Source organism: Trachurus trachurus (assembly GCF_905171665.1).
Source record: "Trachurus trachurus genome assembly, chromosome: 10".
NCBI lineage: Eukaryota > Metazoa > Chordata > Actinopteri > Carangiformes > Carangidae > Trachurus > Trachurus trachurus.
This window is the reverse complement of record NC_139894.1, coordinates 28,813,249-28,835,735: the sequence shown is the minus strand read 5'-3', so window position 1 is coordinate 28,835,735 and position 22,487 is coordinate 28,813,249.

The window sequence follows — 22,487 nt, the reverse complement described above, 5'->3', positions numbered from 1 at the left end:
TTTTTTTTCTTTCAACAAGCAGCATGTTAGCGGCCATTTTGTTTCCATAAAATGAGTTTTTTAAGCCAATAATGCTGCTAACTGTAGCTTTTTCTTTCCAAAACGGAGAAAAGTAGCAAACTTTTTTCTTCATAAACCCATTTAGTGAACTTTTCACCCTTTAAAAACCAATAATTCTTTCTTTTTTTCATTTTCTTTTTTCACGAGGAGCTAGTTAAAGTTGGAATTTGAAGCACATTCCACCTCAGGTTCTTTTTTTTTTTGGCAGCACAATGGGACTTTGACCAATTGACAAAAAAAAAAAAAAGTAGAGTGTGGGACATATTCATGATTGTCGGTTACAAACTGAGAACTGTCAAAAAGGATGATTTATTTATTTATGTTGTATTGTTGTCAAAGAAACTACACTGAGAAACAAGAAAGAGATTTGGTTTCTTCAAGCAGTAGGACAGATGAAACAAAGACAAAGCTGACCATGGCAGCACCTCCAGAATTGAGCAGGACAGCAGATTGAGGGCATAATAATACAGTCCTGCAGCTCTGACACCAGAGTGTCTCTATCCCATTCATTCACTAGCGGACACACACACACACACAAACCTACATAAAATGTCTATGTCCCTCTCCTCTATTTGAAAGGACATGACAGTTCTCTGGATGAGTGGGCAGCGTGTGGATGTGACAGTTCAAGCTTCCCTCCATCCGGCCACAGCAGAGACATGACACAGTACAGTGGACGGCTGGCTGTAGACACCCACTGCACCAAGTTATTTATTGACAGGACCACTATAGAAGCTTTGCAGTTGTATCACAGTGTCCTAGCAACCACAGTCAGCATCATCAGGGAAGTTCATTGGAGAACAATGGTTTTGAGCAAATGAACAAGGCAAGGACCAAAAATGATCTGAAAGCGATGTTGAGTTGAGTTCTGATGTGGATGGGAAATCAGGGATATGTGGGGAAAAGGATGTTAGAGATGAGCCGTTGAGTTTGATGGCACATTTAGCAGCAACAAAACCAAACACCTCCTACAAATGACGCACTGTCTAACTGACAGTGTTTCAGATGCATTACTCAGTCGTCTACGCACATCTGATGGAGGCAATAAGCTTGTATTTTGCGCAATCAATCTAGTGTACCTCTGTTCTCTTACTTAAAACTACACTTATAGATTTTTTCCTTGACAACAGATGTTTTGAGTCAGAGATCAGCCACTTGCAAAGACAAGAGCTGGTGGCTACAGAGTGATATATACAGTCTTTTTTTTTCCTTTGGAAACACTGCACCTTTCCTTGGTTAGCTCAGCGGGACATAATGAGTTGACAGGGTATGTGGCAGTTGATTTGACTTGTTGCAAGCTACCAGCAGAACCTTGTCCGTACAAAACTGAAAACCCTTAACATCATATCAATTCAATTTTTATATGACACTGAAATGGTAAAAACATATTCATCACAGCTGAGTATGAGCTTCTTTGACACTTAATATATGCGTAAAACTCCACAGAAACAAATGAATACTATTTACTCACTTCTCAGTTCTCCATGCTGTCATGCCAAATGGGTAAGATCTAAACAGGCTAAGGACTAAAATAAAATATAGAATTTATAGCTGTTTCCACAATTGTGTGTTACAGACTAATACCTTATTTTTTAATCAATCGAGGTGTGTGAACAGAGAATGTAAACAGCAACTATGGTTAAACTATGGTAAAAAAAAAAATAGCAACAAATCAATTATTCTTTATGGTTTACCAGGTTTTCTCCTCCTGTCATCATCCCCTTTCTCTCAGCCTAATCTTCTTGTTTCCTATTCCTCCTCTTGTTTCATCAATCCATCTCTCTCATTCGTATTCTTTACCAATTCTGTCTTTATTCCTCCCCCCTTCAGGCATTGCCGTCACTCATCAATAACTCAAACCCCTCCATCAACCACCCCTATGTCTTGTTCATAGTAATTATATGTCAGCCATAATATTTACTGTACTTAAAACCTGACTAATGCTATTACAGTGCCTGCCCTGCCGTGATTGGCCTTCCTGTCACCGATCGTTATCCTCATCAGTCCCAATCCATCACATATCACCGAGAATTCTCACTGCTCATTTTCTGCAAAGCAAATAATTATTATTTTCTGACGGTATCTCCAATAATTGGCAGTGAGTTTTAGAGTAAACCGCAGAGTCAAAGTGAACAGTAGAGATCCAGCAGGGAGGGAGATGATAGACAAGGAAAAGGATTACAGAGCGAACTAACACTGAGGATAATATCGCCTGTGTCATAACGTAGATTTGTTGAATCCGTCACAAGTCGGAAGAGGATTTAATACCTCTGGGTTTTTCGTAATAAATCACAGCCTTTGTGTTCTACTCAGTGAGAGTAAATAATATAACAGGAAAGTCAGGTACAAGCTGCACATGTGCAGCACCCAAGTAAGACTGAAAACCAGACAGGAGAAAGTGTTGAACCTAATCACACTTGATATTTTATTAAGTGGGCAAATTAAAACTTTTAATTATTTTTGTTCCATGGTTAAATGTCTGGCTCGCCACATATGAGTGAATAGTTTCTCACCTGTGGTCACACTAAGCCCTGCCAGGATTGTTGTGATATGGATCTGTTGGCCAAATCCTCCACCACTTTGTTCCAGACCGAAATATCTGAGCATCTATTGGATGGATGGTGTTTACTTTAAATTCATTTTGTTTTATATTTCTCTAATACCACCATTGGATTTGTCGTTTTGCTTTTACGTTCTGAGCAGCTTACAGTAACTGTGTGATGGAATGCTATGGATTGTATAGACCCCTATAATATAATAATTTTTAATAAGAAATTACTAGTAAGCAAATATGCACACTGAGATAAATTTAAAAAAACAAAAACAAACAAACATTAAACACAAAATTAAATACTAAATTGAGGTTTCCATTAACATTAAGACCCATTTGAGGACACACTGAGGACATGAAGAAGATAAGAGTGTGACCTACCCCTTTACCATATATTGCGCTATAGGGTTTTGCTTGCACAGTGTTAAGGCCACAAGTGAAGCCAGAGACATAAGAGAGATAGACATGAGTGCAGATAGATGAACTTGGGATAAAAGAAGTGAAAGAGAATGTAACCTGCTGACATGAAACACCCTGTCCTGTGTTCTCATAGGGACTTCTGAATGGTAGTCAGTTCCAGTCAAATGGAAAATTTGTAACCCCTGGCATCCTGACACCTCAGAATCAATTACCGGACACCCCACTGAGCAAAAGGGCAGTGATTTCTGGTACTATTGGAGACAATATTGAAGATAACCTCATACAGAGTGGAATCCCGCCATAATTTGTGGGGTAGAATGGAAAAAGATAGAAAACAGAGAGGTAATTGACTGTAAATGGAGCCACTTCAATTAGGCCTGTGGCTCGTCTTTCTAACTGTCTCCAGGAGGTGGCAACTGAGTGATCTAGTGGACAATCAGATTGTCACACAGTAGAGTGTCATACCCAAGTCTCCAACAGTGAGTGTGATAATAGATATCATTTGGCCCGGTCATGTGGACACAAGGCCGGTACACATGGCTGTATAACAATAGATATAAAACAACTGTGTCTCTGTAACTGCTCTCACTGACTGTTAAAATGACTGCAGACATGACACAGTGCTGTGAAATAAACTCTAACGTGACAGTGAAGGTTACGAAGGAGTATTAGGGCCAACCAAAAAAAAAAAAAAAGCCCGCCAAAAAAAAAAAATCGGGGAAAAGGGGGAAAAAGCAGGCAAAAAAAAAAAATCGGCCCAAGAAAAAAAAAAATCAGCCAAAAAGAAAAAAAATCCGGCACAAAAAAAAAAAGCCAGGCGAAAAAAAAAAAATCCAGCACAAAAAAAAAAAAAAAAAACAGGCGAAAAAAAAAAAAAAATGCAAAGGCTTGACCACGTACCACAACAAAGCGACAAGCGACTGACTGCTCTATGACAGCAGCAGAGTGACAGACAGGCTGCCAAACTCTGCAGCGTCATAAAAGTGAACAATAAAGCCGATTAACTTTGACTCAATTCCGGAGTATGACAATGAAAACAAGAAAACTTAAGCGGTAGGCCAGAATCGACCAACCCCTGCTGCTAACGTAGCTACAGCAATCAGCAATGCATGTTCTTCATTGCTGTCCCCCATATCTATGGCTGCCCCCCACACAAACACACACACACAATAATTTATAAGTTACATAGAGACGTTATATGAGCTAATGTTTAGCGTGACTAAACGAGACTGGAAACACCTCCGTGACTAGACCGCGATCCAGGTCTCTGCCTCCTCCTGTAGTATTTACAAATACAAATACTATACAGGATAGGCCTATCTCCTCTCCTCCTCTCCTGTAGTATTTGTAGTATTTACAAATACTACTACAAGAGCCTGTCTGTCACTCTGCTGCTGTCATAGAGTATTCAGTCGCTTGTCGCTTTGTTGTGGTACGTGGTCAAGCCTCTGCATTTTTATTTTTTTTTCGCCTGGTTTTTTTTTTTTTTGTGCTGGATTTTTTTTTTCGCCTGGTTTTTTTTTTTTTTGGTGCTGGATTTTTTTTTTTTCGCCTGGCTTTTTTTTTTTTGTGCCGGATTTTTTTTCTTTTTGGCTGATTTTTTTTTTTTTCTTGGGCCGATTTTTTTTTTTGCCTGCTTTTTCCCCCTTTTCCCCTTTTGGCTGGCTTTTTTTTTTTTTTTTTGGTTGGCCCTAATACTCCTTCGTAGAAGGTAGACTTCTCAGTGAAGATCTGATCAGGGATCAGCTGGGGAAAAAATGGAACAACACTCACTGTGGCCACGTAAAACTAATTAGATTTTTAGACTCTATCATTAGCTGTGAGAAATATTTCACAAAACCAACTGTAATAGGAGAAATTTCATTAATTAGAGGCAAAATTATATCACCAATATTACTCAATGCTATCATAACTAGGTTTAGTCCATGTTGAGGGGTTTATTTACTTTTCCAGGCATTGTCATGTATGTTCATGTTTGCGTAGTTTATTGTAATATTGATTGTGAGTGTTTATCATGTGCAATATTATGTGTCTAATTAGTTTGTCAGTGGTGGCAGCGATGATAATGATGATTATGATTATGGGATTTTAATATACAGTAGAAGAGGAATAAATCCATGGTGTTGTCTTATTTCCTGGAGGGAGTCACCATGCTTATTAGCAAATATTGACATGCTAACATCTGCATGCTAACATTGTCATTAAGGGCATTAGCATCCCTCTCAAGTTGGCACAGCAAAGAAAAACAGAAAGAAAAAAACTCCACCACTAGGCATGTTCATAGCAAAAGCTAGAAGCTACTGCATTCCCCTGCTTTATTGTTTCTCTTCAGGTTGACAATTTTTTTTTAAACCACTGTCTCTTTGTTCAGAAGTTCAGTAAGGAGTCTCTCTTCTCACTGGCCTACTGATGCTGGAGCTTCAGGGACAAGCCTGAAAGAAGAGATTAGGGCTGTCCAAAATGATGATTTTTCTCCCGATTACACTATCGACTATTTTTTTCGATTAGTTGATTAGTCGAAACAATACATTTTTCGACTAATCTAGTGATTATGTTTTGGTTGACGATTATTAATTTACAAAAACACTTTGGTACAGAATCTCCGTTTTGCAAAGGCTGCAGCTATGCACATGATTAATCGTTTAACCTTTAACAGATAACAACAATAACTAACTTTGACCTATTAATACTATATATATATATTGGATAACTTTTTTAAAATTAGATCCATGGCTCCACACTGGAGCACAGACACCCCCTAACTTAAAATCTTAGGGGGAAAAGTAGAAAATTTAGGGCTGTACAATGTAAATTGACGTAAATCAAAGCAAATATGCACATTTTCTTATAATTCATGATCCTCACACACATTGGTCTTCCACCTGTAATGGCAGAATCCAGATTCTTTGATTTGTTAAAAAACAGCCAATTTACTGACTAAGCTGCTAAAGTAGATGAAACATTTACTTGCACAGTCTCAAATTTTAGGGGCAGTCTGGAACCCTGAGCTCTTTATGTCGTCAACTCATGGGGGCATGTTGACACGTACAGACTTCCACTCGTGCCTACAGTCATATATGCGGAGCAAAAAGTTACACTGGAGGACTGACAGTATGTGCCAGTGGGGTCATTCCTATGTTCCCACAGCCCTATGTTCCCACAGGCCAGATAGGTAGAGAGAGTCCAGTGGGAACATAGGGCCTAATTTTGAGAAAAATCTTAGAACTGTGGGAACATAGGGCTGTGGGAACATAAGGCTGTGGGAACATAGGCATGGACCCGTGCCAGTTATACAGCACAGTCCCCATGAGGGGCATCTGCATGTCCATCACCTGTAAGGACAGACATGCAGAAAAAAAAAGGATGGCGCTCGGCTCTCCAGCCAGTTCACCTGCTGCTCACCTGCAGCTGACCGAGCTGTCAGAGGAGCTCTGCTGTTCCTTTCTCTTTAGCTACACTTTGTACAAAAAGCTTTTAACATGTAAAGATCTAACCTCCATCTGAGACCGTCAGCTGAGACAGAGTTCATGTGGATGTGGCTGCGCAGCTGCAGCAACGTGTGTCTAGCAGCAGCAAGAAAACAAAACAAAATACAAACACATCATTGGGGCGGTGCGTGGCGCAGTGGTTAAGGCGGCCGCCCCATGTAGAGGCTACAGTCCTCAACGCAGGCGTCCCCGGTTTGAATCCCGCGTCGGGCAGACCTTTCCTGCATGTCATTCCCCCTCTCTCTGCCTCTCCCTTTCCTGTCTATCTCACTATGTGCTGTCAAATAAAAGGCAAAAACGCCCCAAAATATACTTAAAAAAAACACACACATCATCTTCTTAATTGAAGCTCACGTTGCTGATCGGCACAAGCCTAGTCAGACATTCAATAGAGCATTATAATCCTATCAGTTAACGGTTAATAATCGGTTAACGAGCGTCCACTTCTGTTTGTAAACATTAACGTCTGTTGTGCGTGTTTGCGTAAATTGCGTAATCGGCGGTATGTTCTACGTCGGTGTCGACGTATTTACATCATTGCCATAATTGATTAGGTGGATTGGACAGCCCTAGAAGAGATGTAAAACTACACCCAGGTGTTTCTTTTTAGGTCGTACATTCACAAATCTAGGTTTGTATGGGTCATTGCTTCAAATAAAACCCAGAAAAAGTTTAATAAGTGGAACAGTTAAATGTAGAAGCTCAACAGAAATAATTGTGCGTGCAAAAAATGTAACGTGGCTTCTAGCCATCTTTAGCTGCTTTCCTTTGTTTCAGAGGCTCAGCTGTGGCCTTGACTCACTCTCTTGAAAGAAATAACCCGATCCAGGTTGGTCAAACACAATAACTTTATCATATACGTATATGTGTATATATATATATATATATATATATATATATATATATATATATATATATATATATATACAGTATATAGGAGGAAACCTTGTCACTAACACAAATCATCCAGTATTTATTACATTTAAAGACAAAGACATTATTCAAATCATTCAAAAATATTTCATCTTAACAAAATACGAAAAGGGTTTAATAGAAATATAATTACTGGTGCTGCAGTAAGTATGACATTCAACCAAACTTGTTCTACTCGTGTTTTTTTCACAGCCATGTGTGTCTCTTGAGCCAACTGACCTATCATTGAGGAGCCCCTTCAACCTCCAAAACCCAGTTAGATGTAAGACAAGTGAACTCCACTTTGCACCCTGTCAGACAGTCTCCCCCACAGTCTGGAGCAACTGGAAATAGCGTAGGTGGGGAGAATGTGTATGTGTGTTTCTTGAATACCTTCAGGGGATGTGATGAGCCAAGATGAACAAGAGCAGCGTGCATGTGTGTGTAGTTTGTGCAGTGTACCTTTGCTCTCGCAAGGGATGAGTAAGGGCAATCAAGAGTAAATGTGGGAGTGTGATTTTCGTGCTCCAATGGGAATTTCTCAGCTTGCCACCTGATGGTCAGCGCAGCTCTCTCCTTCCTTCTCTCTGGATACCTGTGAATTGGCAGCGAATTGCTTTGAAATAAACCAAATATCTCTCCACACCAATCCATCTTCCATGCTACGCTGGTTTGTTGGAGCTTGGAGGGTTTTATTGTCATGTGGGCCAGAAGAGACAGGTCAAGTGGAAACCTTTACTTTTGAGGATCTTGCATTTTGTCCTTCAGACCTCTGTGTCAGATGATGCATTTAGAATGCCTTGTAAATGACAAACAGCCCACGCACAAACACAAGTATAGCAGAAACGTGTATGAATGTGTGCATTTGTGTGTCCCATATTAAAGGGTATATTACAACTTGGGATTTCATTTGCATTAATTTCCTCTATTCAAACAGTTATTGTTGTCACTTTAAACAGACGACCGGACCCAAAACATGCAGACTTCTCCAAAACCGGTAGATGAAACAAAAGGGATTTAATAAACTTACTGAAGACGCTCAGGAACATGCAGAAAAAAACACTGGATAAAGCATATAATGCAAAACAATTTTACCATCATGTTACCAACAATTTTTGCATAAAATCTTGTCCTTTCTTTCACATTAGAATTATATCAGACTGGTGAACATAAATCCATGAAAACAAGAAGACTCTAAAAGGTAATAATGCATATTACTTAAAGGGATAGTTCAACATTTTGGCAAATTGGCCCATTGCCATAATCGCTATAGTCATAGCAGTAGGTTCGTTACCTTTAATTGTCGGTGTAAGCTATTTTTAGAACGGCAGAGCAGAGCGGCGAGCTGCTCAGGGCTATGCTATGGAGGCTAAGGGAATTTCTTGGTTTCCCTCATCAAACTCATCAAATACACAACCCAACAACTTCAAAACACTGTCGTGGACAAGTTGTGACCTGCACAATCACTACGCTATGAGGTAATAACGGAACGTTACGAGACGGAGCTGTTTTAGAGGTAAATTCATGCAAAACCGATGATGCACATTGCGTTCAGGGACAGTTTTTCAGCAAGCAGTCTCTGTATTTACCTCTCGAAAACGGCTCAGTTTCGTAACGTTCCATTATTATCTCATAGCGTGGTGATGTACAGGTCACAACTTGTCCACGACAGCGTTTTGGAGTTTTGGGATTTTGTATTTGATGAGTTTGATGAGGGAAACCAAGAAATTCCCTTAGCCTCCATAGCATAGCCCCAAGCAGCCTGTTGCTCTGCTCTGCCGTTCTAAAAATACCTTACACTGACAAATAAAGGTAACAAACCTATAGCGATTATGGCAATGGGCCAATTTGCCAAAATGTTGAACTATCCCTTTAATTCAATTGGTGAAACATTTTTACACTTAAAAATATTGTGTTGATTTGAAAGCTCTCAAATTGGTTAAAACAAAAACATGATTGATGAGTAAATCTAAGTAATATTTTCTAGTACGTCTGAATGAATTGACAAGGCTAAAATACCACATACATTGAATAATGTAACTGAAATACTGTGTTAACCATATGGGAAAACCTGAGTAGAAAGCACTAAATAAACCCACATATGATTGAAAACATTTGTAGGAGATATCTACAAATGTGAAGCTTTATTTCAAAACATTTTCCCCGCAGAAATTTTTATTTTTACCAACATATGCACATACCAGCAGAAACATTATTCATGCTGTATATTGAAGAAATGGAGCTGTATCACAACAACAGAGCTGTGTTTTTTTCCATCTGAACCATCAACAAATAACATTTAACTCAATAAATCTGTCTTACGACTCAAGTTATGTGGACACAACCTACAGCAGCACATTCGAAACTGTTACAAGAAAGGGAATTCAGGATACACAAGATCAATGCCTGGGCCAAATGTCCAAGAAAAAAAGATACATATTAAGGATATTAGTGCATTTGTGCATAGGTCTAATCTTCACTTCAATTTGATGACTAGTAGCTAGGCCTATATCAATCTGTAAGATAAGGGCAAACATCACTCAGTACATGTTTAGATGTGAAAATACAATGCTGAACTCGTATTTATTTATTCCCCACAATTTGGAAAATCTGTCTCTCAGGCTGAAGCATAAAGTTTTCACCTTGACACCAATTTTGATGTTTCAATTAACATCTTTGGATCATACCTAACCAGGGGCTTGTTTGGGATTTGAACCCAGGACATCTGCCACTTTAAGCGAGAATCAAATGTGTATCTATGTTTAGCCCTTTTGGCTACGACACATTCCCGTGGCAATCCTTTCCGACTATTTAATTCATATTACTAGAGGAGGCCTTAAAAGGTTCTGTGAGATCTCAACATGCTTCAATCTGTCAGTGAAGTTCTTCTGAGGTGCTTCTATGTTAGGAATATTTTGATTAGTTATCCCACAACATACTTGCAATTTTGACCAGAGGAACATGGGGGCATTGTCAATGACCATCCATAGATCTTATCGACTGAAGGGCTCGTCCTGGATTTGAACCTGGGACCTCTCGCACCCTAAGCGAGAATCATACCCCGAGACCAACAAGCAAGCAAGTTTTATTGCCCAAAATTTGGAAATTCTGTCTCTTTCAAAGTTTTCACTTTGACCTGCTCCTAAAACTATAAAGATTATGGCAATGGGCCAATTTGCCAAAATGTCAAATTATCCCTTTAAAATATGCAGCAACATGTTCGAGCTACACAATGTTTCCAAGAAGCCTGACTAACTTAAAACAGTATATGCTTAGATATGTTCAGATGCTAAGAAGACCAATTAAGCAGATAAGCTAGCTTTGGCGAGAAATGGCTTTGTCGCGATAGTAATGTTTGTCAACTGATATTTCATGCTCATGTCTGGCATCTAGGGGGGTTATCCAAAAATATACATTTGTTCAAAATTACTTATGGTCAGGTTGAAATTCAATCCGCTGTGCCCACCAGCATGCCTGCCATCTTTTTCAGATCTGTCCCAAATGTTAGGGAATGACGTCACTGAGTTGGTTCCACTTTTTAAAAAAAGTTTTTAAGTTACTCTCCAATAAAATTGAGCTGATTGTTTAATAATTGCACTTGTTAAAACTGCACTTATTAAAACTGATTGCTATAAGTGCAATTATTTAAAACTGAGACAATGTAATTTGTGAGTCAAATATTAATTTATTTTAAATAGGTATACTTAACTTACATATGGATATTTTAGACAAAGATTCCTTGTGGAGTTCTACTAATGAATTTTGATGTAGTCAAATCAAATACTCATCATGATGATATTCAGCAATTTCATTAAGCATGCATATAGGTGTCACAATGACAGTAATATCCTTGAATAATTTCTTACAGTGTAATTTAATTCAATCAACACCTAAGTTTTCAAACAGAACGACATGGTCTCAAGCTCTTAATAGGCTGAATACAGATTGACGCAGAAATACAAGATACAATTCTCAAAGACCAACAGAGAAAACTGTCTTGTGCTTTTTTGGCTCAAAAAGCCAAGGACAAAGCTAACACTCTGCTAAAATTCCCAAAATTCTATTTTAGAAACACACAGGTGGTTTAATTATGTCCCACTGGTGCTTGAGTGTGGTTTTATTTTTTTTTCTAAAATCATTGATTGATAGGATTTTAGATTATGTATTGCATTTACAGTAAATAATCTCTGATAATGATATGTGATAAATTACAACAAATCCACGATGAATTTGTTTCATTTGGTGCATGGAAGTTATTTATTATAAAAGTTTTATGGAACTGTACTGTAAGACTTCTGATATATCACACGCCACATCATAGACCAATGCACAATGACATTGCTATTATAAAAGTGACACAATTATTTAATGTTATGCAACACTGAACTTCAGAAAAGACTCCTCTGATTGTTGAGGATGTTCTGAAGTTGCCTTTATCTCATTAGAGAGTTAATTCCAGATGCCACTCATAATTAGTCGTAGCTCACGTATCACAAACAACTGTGCCAGTGATGTAAGTTGTGCTATTGTGAGCTTTCCATGGTTCTGCCCCTGAGTTGTGCTGATTGGTTTTGAAAAGCTCTTGATTACTTTGATTACAGCATATAGCAGTATGATTTAACACAACCAAAGACAATTCCTAATCTTCTACAATATTCTTCATCTTCGCTTCCTCTTCATCTTCTACGTTGATATCTTCAGGAGCTAATTCATGTATTTTCCTTTTCTAACTATAGTACATTCCAACTTGGGTGATAATTTGTACTTTTGATCGTGCTACGAAACACCACCAAACCTCTACCAAAACCATAAAAGAGGGAGGTGTATGTGGCACCCATAGACTCACCCACACACCAATCACAGTGGCTCATCCTCCATTATGCTGGAAGTTAGCTATAGAGACCAAAACTGTTTTTTGCATCAGCCTGTAAACATGTTTACTTGTACTGTGAAGTTGGATATTTTAAAATGAGAGGCTGTGGGGACATTTAAACTTTCTTAGGGTCCCCAGGGGCGAGACATTTTTTTTTTTTTTTTTACAATTTTTAAAAATGCTCTGGTTAAAATTATGACATTTGTGGTGTTAGGGTCGAGTTAAAACTGAAAAAAAAAAAAAAAAAACTTTTCATGGATAAGGAAGCCTAACAACATAACCAAGAGAGAAACAAATAAGATGAAAAATAATTGTTTTAAAATTTTTGGGAATAAAAGTTCATACCATATTCCACATTCCAAGTCAGAATAATACTGTTATGTGTACATGTTACCTGGGATGTTAAACTGTGTAAAATATGGAAGATAAGATTTATGTGATTGTTCACACACATTTATAAGCCAAGACACCCTGCTGAGGTGAAGTGTGTTTGCCTGGAAGCTGTGGTACTCTAATGCAGAAATTTGCAAGGCTGTCTTCCAAAATGTCATAATGCAGCAGCTGCTTTGTTTTCCTCCACTTGTGTCTTGTGTCTTTGCCCTGCAGCTGATCTTTTTAAGTTGTGCAATCTCCTTATTTTTTCCACTGGGGCTCTTTGTTTATTTGTGACTTTTATTACTTTTTGTGGAACAACTGAGTCAATGATTGACCTCAGTTTTGAGCTCAGTCCTCAGTCAGTGCATCTGAGGGGATATAAATCTGCTCCTTGTCTGTTTTTATAAAGAAGATGGAGAAAATAAGCACTAAGCATTTACAATGAAGGTATGACTGTGTTGACTCTGCATGAGGGGGGAATAATAAAGCTGACAAAAGAAAGAAAGGAAGAAAGAAAGAAAGAAAGAAAGAAAGAAAGAAAGAAAGAAAGAAAGAAAGAAAGAAAGAAAGATCATACAAGGCAGAAATGAATGAAAAATGCAAATGGTCATATATTTAAGTAAAGATGAAAGTCGTCTGCTGGAAGTAAGGGGAAAGAAGACTTCAGAGAGGTTTTTACATGTCTATCACTGCCACAGCCTTGAAGTATTCATGTGATTTGATTTCAAAAATAGCGCTCACAATCACTCAGAGAGGACCCCGTTGTAATACACAGGAGACAAGGCAGCTGAAAAGCACGTTTTATCAAGTCACGTTTCATGGCTTTGATTTGTACTGAAAATAACCAACATTTGCATACTCACTCATAGGGAAAGGAGAAGTTCAGGTGTTGTGAGATAGCTCTGGCTGTGGAGGTGGAAAGGGTGGACAGTGAATTTTACACACACACACACGCACAACAGTTAACTAATAACACTTCTAAGGAAGTTACATGCAAAGTGGGCGGTGGATATCCTCTGTTACTGTAACTTTTTCATGTACTACCATACAGCAGATAAACTGCTTCACATGGACAACGTTATCAGATAAAAACAACTATGTTAAATTGAACTTTGATGTTTTGTGCCTTTATGCATGTAAATGCTTCTCTAGCGTGGCTGGAGAAGACAAGAATTCATCTCAAATATGTACAATAGATAGATAGATAGATAGATAGATAGATAGATAGATAGATAGATAGATAGATAGATAGATAGATAGATAGATAGATAGATAGATAGATAGATAGATAGATAGATAGATAGATAGATAGATAGATAGATATAGATAGATCGATCGATCGATCGATCGATCAAGTGGGCAATGTGGGAATGTACAAGTCAGTACCTTTATTTACAGTATCTATCACATTCAAAATGTTGTACAAAGGCAAAAAAACAACAACAACAACAAAACACAATATACAACAATATACACTAGGATATAATCAGTTAAATGTAAACTTACTAGATTATAAATACTTAATATGACAATAAAAAATATGACCAGACAAGGATGGCAATAGATCAGAAACACGGGTACAGTGCAGTAATGAGTTTTAAGTTGCCTCAGATGCACCAAAGGAAATAATAGTGGAGAGAGACCAATCAATCAAAGACGCAGCAGAACAGCAGATTTAATTTAGATTTGAAAGTGGCCAGAGTTGGACTGCATTTAATGTCATCAGAAAAGTTGGTTTCCATCTGTGTTCAATACATTTGCTAAAAGCAGCTTTGCCCTGGTTAGAGGACGTTCTCCCTGACTGTTTCCTCTACATCTGAGAGCCACTGTGGGCTTGTTCTTCCATAACCACATGCAAATATGTATGTACGTGTATAAGGATGAATATTGACTCATTGTTCATTATTGCTGTTGGTCAGGTTAGCCTTCAGGCTAATCGACTCGTTACTCCTTTCATTCTCCAGTTGTCAGATACAGCAGCACCTGCATTACTGTATGCCCTGGGGATACAGACATTCATGAGATGAAATTAAATGATTTTTAGCCAAGTAAAGCTATTCCATATTTGAAATTATATCTATCAAAACATTGTGTAGCCTAAAATGGTAGTTGCAGGCTACTCCACCATGATTATTTTTACAACTACGAATCCTAAAAACAAACCCTGAACACAATAAAAACACAATAGGTTTCAGCCTTATGGGAATAGCTGGACCCAAACACAGACAAGGATAGGTATTGTGGGTAACAAAATATATTTATTTGAAATAGTGAACAAAAAGGGGTCTTCAAAGTCCTACGGAAAATAACAAAAAGGGTCAAAAGGCCTAAGTCCGGAACAAGGAGGAACACAAAGTTCAACGGCAAATAACAAAGTTCAACGCAAGAGTCCAAGAAATACAGATACTCACTGGGGAACAAAAACACTGCTATAATTTTGTTGTTTGTTACACTTACAGTGTATGTACAGAGGACAGCGCAGTCTCCGCCCACCCTCCAGAGGTGCATTGCTAGTGAGCTACTGGTGCTGTGCAGAAGGAGAGCCCTGGGAAATGGCACAGGTTTTGTGATTTTGGCTAAAAACGTCATAATTTAAAGACCACAGAGAATACTTTAAAATAACCAAAAAGGGTCGCTGGAGGGGGACTTTGAGACGGATCCTCCAATCATCATGCAGAAGCCCAGCATCCAGGCCCTCCCACTGGATGTATGAAATCACGTCAGTTGACCTGTGATAAGGAGGTGATTGTAGATAAACTTGTCTTAGACTTGAACATTTTCTAACGCATTCTCAGTCAATGAAAGGTAAACACAACAGAACATAATATTTGACCATTTAATTTTTTGACATTTTAGGGAGTCTTGAGGTGGGCTTACATTGTACGATTTTGCCATGATTTTGTCATCCCAAACGAGTCGCAGCATGATTTGCATAATCGTAGAGGGATCGCGGGGTCGAGAGCATTCATCGGGACACATAGTTAGTGAGGCTCTGCGTCACGTCCAGTCGGCGACCTCTCAACAAACTTCTGACACAAAATGTCTCGTTGTGACGGACAATGTATGGGGTCCTACATCACGATTCTGCACATACGACAAGTTTTTGCCCCCAAAAGTCACAAAATCACATTAGGCCTATATCCCATCTCTTCACCGCACATTTGGACACACACACACACGCTTCTGCAACCAACTTCTGGCCCACAATCTGCGCTTGGCGGCTTTTTTCTTTTCAGCGCACAGAAAAGCACAAACAAAAAGCGCGACTTGCCGTTCGTCAGCCATTCTCCGCTATAGGAACCAACATCAGGAACCAATGTCAATTTGAGGTTTACAATCGAGCAATTATAGAGCAGCACAAATCTCAGCAGCATCACAAGGGTAATCGTGGTGGAGAGCAATCGTAGAATGATGTGCAAATAGTGGGGGTCTGAGACGTAGGACTGAAGAGCTGGTGCAGTTTGAGATGTGAACAGACGAATAGTCGTGCAGTGTAAGCCCACCATTAGAGCAATCAACTCTGGTAAAAAAAGGACAATGTGAAAACACAGAGGTTAAATACACAATGATAAACAAGGCACAGGGAAATCAACACAGGTAAGACAAATTAGATAATTTCATTAGAACGAGCACAGGAATACAAGACATGGAACTTTGAAATAAAACAGGAACTAAGGACAAACCATGACAGTAGTATCATTTGAAGAATTTAAAAAACGCTGGTTCTCTATACACAGTTCAAGATCAACATAATGGAAAAGTTAATGAGCAAACCAGACTTGATAAAAAAAAAATTGTGTGTGGCAGCAGTGACTCTGTCTCAAGACCTCAGCAGAGATGTTATGTGGTCCCTTTCTCGGCAGGTCCAAGGTCAGTCTGTTTGACATTATTGACATAGTTAATGTATGGGAGATAATGAAGCCGGTCCCAAATCAAACTTCATACCATTTCATTATAATGGTAGAAAAAAAAAAAAATATTGATGTCACGTCAAAATGATTGTAGGTGCTATAACTCTTCATTGTACATCATTTGGTGAGCTATGATTGGGTAATCACTGTCAATGAGGGGTTTTGATGAATGATCATTTGTAACTAGTTTGAACCCTAGTGTCCAAACTTCCATCTATATGAAAATGTTGTGGACTCTAATAACCCCACAAAAGCTTGTTTCTGTGACAAACAAAAAGAGCTGTGTCACTTCTGATCTACACACACACATTTTATCCAGGCAGACTCATTCAGAGTCATTTCACTGGAAATTGTGTTGATGTTCAAAGAGAAAGTTTCAGTCCGAACTGCAAACTGAGGTGTACTTTAGACACAAAGTGCTGATGCAGATAAATGTAGTGTGTGTATGCCTGTGTTTCTGTGTGTAGTGTTGTAGCCCCTGTGACCTATCTGCAGAACAGTAATTTTATCTTTGTGCATACATTCTTATCACTGCAACCACGTAACACACACATTTGCACACACCTTACAACCACGAGTAACAGTCTCCTGTTATTACATTGTGTTGCTCTCTTAGGACTTACGCAGACACACACACACACACACACACACAAACTCACACACCTGACTGCTACCAAGTAATCGCCTCCTGTGATTACATTGTGTGTTCCCTCAGGACCTACACACGCATGCTGCTGCAACACACACACACACACACACACACACACACACACACACACACACACACACACACACACACACACACACACACACACACACACACACACACACACACACACACACACACACACACAAATGTGCACAGTGCCATTTTACCCAGAGGAATAATCTCTGTGGCTGGTATTTAGAGAGAGTGAGTTTCCTCTAACTGGATTACTGCAGCCACTCCTGCTGCTGTCACAGGGGAGATAGAGCGGCTGTAGGGCCGGAAAGCTTTCCCGTGATGGGAGAACGTCCAGGAGAGGCGAGGCAGCAGTGGTCGAATCCAGCCTTGATCTGTAGTCTCGAATTTGAAAGATCTTATTTTAGATATCTTGGAGTTTGCTTTCTTAGGCCATGTCCACAACATTCTACTAAATACAGGGAAAGAAATAGCTGCCTCAATCACATTTTATGCTGATCATGAAAACAGCCGAGTTAGCCAAACGCTTCCTTTCCATATGAGGTGGATCGCTGTGGCTGCAGTACTTGCTACAATCAGCAAACAGTACAGTATGTGCAACTCTAAAAACTCGTCATCCTCTCTCCCAAACTTTCAAAAACCCCAACAACTCAGTGACTGTATCATCTGAGTAAAAACTTAACAACATTGTCAAAGCTGCGATTTTCACTCTGCTGTCCATGTAAACTCAGTCACCACTGGAGTGTTGAAAATCACAGAACTTACCTGACTCTTTTTCCACTGGACTCGTAGACAAGATCATAGTTATTGTTCACCTCAGTTACTACAATGGCTTTTTGGTGCACTGTAAGAAATGGCTGTGTAATCTACAGTTATTTACTGCATTAAACACAGTAACATTACTGTGTAAAGATCTTTACAGTAGAATACTGTAAATTCTACAATAAAACGTTGTCCACGTGACAAAATCACAGTAGTTTAAGTAGAAGATCACAGTAGACACAGGGTTACTGTAAAATAAATCACAATAGCTGGTATAGTACTGTAAATAGTAAAGTAAAATACTGTATTTTTCCTTTTTGTGCGCATTAGATAAAAAAAAGTGTCTCATAATAAAAACACAATATCTCCTTTTTTTTCTTTCATAAGTTTGACCCTTTATATGTGACCCGTTCTATCAAAATGAGTCGGAAGTCGCAACGTTCTATTTTTAGATAATCAGCTGATAACGTGGAAAACCCATAGAAAATCAAAACAAAATTTTTTACCCTAATTTCAAAGCAATGACATTCAAAAACAATCTCCCAAAGTTTCACAGTCCAGATAATTGAGAAAAGGCACGTAAATGATGATTAAAGTTGACTTGCAACTTAAACCCTCTGAAAATGAGTGCTGCTTCGGTGCAAAACATGAAATATCTCATATTTCAATATCTATTCATGATAGAGACTAGCTGTAAACTGCATCTGAATCGCGGGATTCTCCACTTTCCGACGGTCATTGAATGGTGCCTCTGTGACGAGCAGGGACGGGTACAGAAACAGATGCTAAACCGAGTAGCATCGACGCTAACAGAGCGTAGCATCGATGCTAAACCAAACGTAGCATCGATGCTAAACCGAACGTACACGCTTGCACATGTTTTACAAAATGTCAACAAAACATGACAACTTCTGAACTGTTTATGATAGAGACGAGCTGTAAAAAGCATCTGAATTGTGAGATTCTCTGCTTTCCGAGGGTCATTGAATGTTGCATATATGACAACAGTATGTGCCGAAGCGGAAGCAGGAAGTAACGGCGCCATGGGTCCTCAATTCGAAAAAAGGCTCCATAGAAATGAACGAGACTGCAAGATTTATTTCGTGATCCGTTTGAATTGTGCCATGAGAAAAAAATATGTCCTCTACTTGTTTAAAACATCACGTTTCATCCCGAGAAATCAGCAGTTTGTTGTAAAACTATTGTAAAATAAAATTCGGAAGAATCCGTAACCAGAAAGACTACAAGTCGCGTAGGTGACGTCACACTCCAAATGCCGCCCTTTTCCGTGTCAGTTGGTGACGTATTTTTTGTGGGACACAGATCTGTAGTCCGCAGGGGTGGAAAGTAACGAGTTACATTTACTCAAGTTACTGTAATTAAGTAGCTTTTTTGTGTACTTGTACTTTTTTGAGTAATTTTTAAAATCAGTACTTTTACTTTTACTTGAGTACATATTGTTGGAAGAAATTTACTTAGTTACATTTTAAATAGCTTAAGTTACAAAGTAAAAAATATATAACTCTGTGTGGGTCGTCAAAAGTAGCTACGCTGCTGCCGCCTCTCTCTCTCTCTCTCCCTTCACAGACGCACACAGCAGCAGCAGGTACACACCTCTTTCCCCCTCACCGCTACGTGAGTTAGTGCATAACAGGGCTCGTCGCTATGTTGTCGTCTTAATATTAGCCATTAGCCGCAGCTAGCGGTTAAAAGCTGACGTTAATGATTAAAGACAACGTTATCAGGCATGTCCATCTATTCGGCTACGTTTATGGTGACCCTGCCAGACACACCGGGGCTGAAGGCCGGACCGGCGGTCCGTTGAGTTAAATGTACTGTAGGAGCCCAGTCAGATCCATGGCCATGCTCAAAGGAACAGACAAGCAGCCCACTGCTTCAGAGCAGTTACAGTAAAGAGGCAAGAGAGAGAGAACCTACAGTAAACCCCCCCCCCCCCTCCTTGAGAGCAGACAGGAAAGACAGTAAAAAAAACAGGTGTGTGTGAGTGAAAGAGGGAGAGAGAGATTTTTCTGTTCTTTTTTTTATCCGTATTGAAAATGGTATTGAGTATCGAATATTTTCCTTAATATCGATATTGAGTTGAAAATGTTAGTATCATGATCATGATCGTGACAACCTTAGTGCCAGTAACTGTAACTGTCCATCTGACTGGCTCTGGACAACTGCAGTGTCAGAAGGTCAGAATCAAGTTGGTGCCACAGGAGCTAAAAGATGGTGGAGACCAGTGTATCGATGGAGAAGGGGCAAATTTGGAACACAGAGACATGCACAGAGAATGTTAGGCCAATCTCTGGCCATTATAGCCACCCCCCCCCAAAAAAGAGTAAAATTTCATCAAGGTAACTGTACTTTTACTTGAGTAGATTTTTTTGGTACTCTTTCCACCCCTGTCCGTAGAGCGTCGTCACACAAAATACATTCTTCTGTTGCCGTTTTACGATAAACTGCTGATTTCTCGGCATGAAACGTGATGTTTTAAACAGGTAGAGGACATATTTTTTGTCATGGCACAATTCAAACGGATCACGAAATAAATCTTGGTGTCTCGTTCATTTCTATGGAGCCTTTTTTCGAATTGAGGACCCATGGGGCCGTTACTTCCTGCTTCCGCTTCGGCACTCTATAGGGTGCGTGTAATCACGTGGTACAGGAACAGATGCCAGAGTCACTGGCAAAAACTTTAAAGCAGAAGTAAGTGATATATTTGTGTTAATATAAGTCTTAAATAGTTATATCTTCCGACAGCAATCACTTACATAGAGTGTTTGGACTGAAACACGGGTCTGTCAGTCACTCTGCTCTGCTCTGAGCCGAAGAGAAAACATTTATTGTATCCTACAGTTTTTATCCAATGAGGAGAGAGAACGGCATGCAGGGCTGTGTGTGCAGCCAAGGAACGCCGTGAATGTGGTGACGTAGCGACGAGGACGGTTATGGTGCGTTCAAGGAAACTCGTATTTTTCCGACCGTGAAGTCATACCAGTTCGATCTGGTACGAGTTCACCGGTCGGAAGTTACGAGTGGCCGTTATAGTGACTTTCACCGGTAAAACAGGTCGGAAAAACACGAGTGGGTTGCCTGGAACGCTACAAAGTCGTAAGTTGTGACTTGAAGCTGTAATTTACGATTTCAAAAGCCTGCCTGGAACGCAGCATTAGCGAAAACGACCGGATCACTCACTTCTGCTTTAACTGCAGTTTTCTCAGGTTTTAGAACGGAATAAGAGAGTGAAAGATCGTAATTCAAATGGCCACATCTCGAAAACCATCAAATGTATGACTTTGACTAGGGTATCATTTTAAAGCTTATTTTCTAATCTTTCCATTGATACCAAAATCTCAACTTTGAAATTTGGGTCACTGTGACTCATTTTGATGGATCGGGTCACATATCATATTTATGTCCTCTCATCTCATAATTGTGACTTTTAACTCATAATGACTTATTATGGAACTTTTATTTTGAAGAGGGCAACCAGCTCTATGGTAATGTGAAAATGTGGTAAAAATTGTCCGATCTGATATTAACCTGCCACTCTCAGCATAGCATCAGCTGGAAATGAGTGACAACACATGGAGGAGATGTTGGACATGAGGAGCATGGAGGACTGAACAAAACTCAGTGGAACCCCCCTCTTCATAAACTGACGGTGCTTTTTTTTTTTTTAGTTAGGTTTTCAACTTCCACAATTAATCTCTCGTCGTCCAGGGTGCCGAATCCACGAGACCCTGACGTAATGTTGATGTGAGTTGTGATAATCTATATGAACTCTGTATTGGGTTTTATTTTGAAAGGGGGCGGAAGTGTTTTACTTTGAACTGTGTCTGACTTCCTGTCTGGTGCGATCTGCTCTGTTGAGCTTTACGCGATTTAGCAACGGCTCCGTCTGCTATGCTATGGATTGATAGTGCTGCGGCGCGGAGAGCCGCTGCTGGGACACTGCTGAAATGTACCACGGCGCGCCCGGTGGAAATATTCATATTGATTAGAGTGGCAGCGATCAGCACCGGTGACTGCGGCGCTGACGGTCTGGTGGAAATCCGGGGTAAGTTAGCCGAGTGGCTAACGGCAAGCGCTATGGTAAATGAATGAATGAATAAATAAATAAATACCGGTAAATAAATAAAGTCGACAGCGGGAGTAAAACAGACCCGTAACCTCGTTAAGCGGAAGTACGTCACACTAGGTCAATTCATCCAATGAGGATCAAGAGAGTTTAACGGTCGTGTTTCAAATGTGACAGTCAAGTCAAAAAAACGGACAAACTGCGACCACAGCAGTTGCTGTTCTGACACCGTTATTGACAGGAAAGCTCCGTGATTTATCCGTAGCACGTACTGTAAGTTACATTTCGGTTCGTTACACAAGGCTAGGTTTTGTGCTAGAGTACATTTTTGTGGTGTTTGTGTGTGTTTGCTAAGTCTGTGTTGAT